We start from the raw sequence: 2,067 nt of genomic DNA, 5'->3' as shown, positions 1-2,067 counted from the left end.
TCCGGGCCGTCACCGCTGCTCTCGGGGAGAGACGGTGCAGCCAGCTCCGCTCGTCGTGGCCATGGAGGGAGGGGAGGACGCCGCCACTGGATCCGCCCGCGCTGCCGAGATCCGCCGCTCACCATGGCCATGGAGGGAGGGGTGGAGGCCGCCGCCAGATCCGCCTGCTCCGCCGCCCGCCGAGGACGGATTCGCCGTCGCCAGGACGGATCCGCCCGCGCCGCCGCCACCGTCCACGACATGCAGGAGGAGCTCCTCCAGGTGGCCGTCTTCGCCAGGAGAGGAGGGGAGGGGACGGCGCTCGCAGGTGGTCCTGCCGACCGCCGGCCACATCCTGGCAACCGCCCGTGGCCGTGAAGCCACCACCCATAGGCGCCCCCACCGGCCGCCGGCTCTGCTCCTCGCCTTGGCTGACGCCGTCGCCACTGCTCCTCGCTCGGCCGCCGCTCCCCTCGCCCGGCCGCCTCTGCCGCTCCCCTCCCCCTGCGCCGCCGCTCCCGCCACCCCTCGCCCCGCCGCCGCTCCCCACTATAGCGAGGGGCGAGCGAAGGGGGGAGGAGAGGGGCAGCAAGCAGGAGGTGCAGGCCACGCGCCGCGCCGATGGGGAGAAGGAGTGGCCGCCGATGGGGAGAATGAGAGGAGTGGCCGGTGGAGAGGATAAGGCAGGAGTGGATAAGGGAGGGGGTTGAGTTTGAAATAAATAGTGGGGTTTTTTGCCGTGTGGCGTGATCCGGCCCACGGCAAAAAATCACTGCCGTGTGTCTTTCTGACCTGCACACGGCAAAAGGGGGTGATTGTCGCGCGTGTTGTGTTTGCCGTGTGTTTTTCATGTGGCACACGGCAAATACACTCTTTGCCGTGTGCTCGATATCCTGCACACGGCAAAGGTCTAGACACACGGTAAATTTGCGGTTTCCCGTAGTGAGCCTGGGATTATTTCTTGCATGAGTATATGGTGAAGCTGAGGCAGATGGGGTAATATGGTGTTAACCTGGTACTTGTGTGTATATATAGACAAATTTGCAGCCATGCGTGCAATGCTGAATTGATCAGAGTTTAATTGCATTTATTTCTGTGTTAATGCCATTCCATCCAAACGTCCACCATGCAAAGAAATTAATCTGGATTTTAATTGTTTTTATTGTCACTAAATAAAATTCCTACTGTAACCTCCACAATGTCACATTATTTCAGCATTTTTTGTGAAACAATGCTACTCCATTTTCTTTAATATATTTATTGGTACCAGATTCTGCAGATATATGAAATAATGGGTTTTCATGTACAAATCATGAAAATTATAATTGTTTGATATTTTCAGGCAATATTAATCTCATTATTAAAGTGTGAAATATTTCACACTTATTTGTAGCAGACACTAATTTGGCAAATATCCCATTGTCATTAAGTAGTCCAGAGAGCATCACGCAGGCAAAGACAGATGAATCCTCCCTACTCTTTTTGCTGGCATAAGATCGATATTCTGACTAGTATTTGGTTATTCTATTCCCTAGTCCAACAAAACTTTATGAAAATGCTTCCTATATAGAGAGGAATAAAATTATTACAGGGATATTATTAATACAAACTTGTTTCACAACAATCATAAAAGCTTTTTTTTTTTGCAATTATATGCTTATATATACATGCAAGGAATACGGGCTTATGTATAGTATAAATGTAAATAACAAAAATAAGAATATTTTGTCAGGCTGAATTTAGGATTGTCTGACTATTGTGAAAGTAAATATACAGCAATATGTTGTGGATTGTTTTCGAATAGAAAGCTCCCCGATTTTCTGGACTCCATTCGGATCTACTCGAAAGCTGCTCGATCGTCTGTAATATCTGGCGTGCTGTTTTAGCTAAAAATGAGCAGGGTGGGGCATCAGTACTTTAGATGCACCCAAAAGAAAATCAACCAATCTCAAATTGCCGGGCTTCGGTTTATTAAGCTGAAGTAAACTGATGCACTCCTTTCTGCAATGACATGGTGACCTGGTGACGTGTTGTGTCTTTCTCTCTTTCGAGGCCATTAATGAAGAAATAAAAATAAGTGATGTTTCC

Source organism: Panicum virgatum, chromosome 4N, assembly GCF_016808335.1.
Source record: "Panicum virgatum strain AP13 chromosome 4N, P.virgatum_v5, whole genome shotgun sequence".
Taxonomy (NCBI): Eukaryota; Viridiplantae; Streptophyta; class Magnoliopsida; order Poales; family Poaceae; genus Panicum; species Panicum virgatum.
This window is presented reverse-complemented; position numbering follows the sequence as displayed.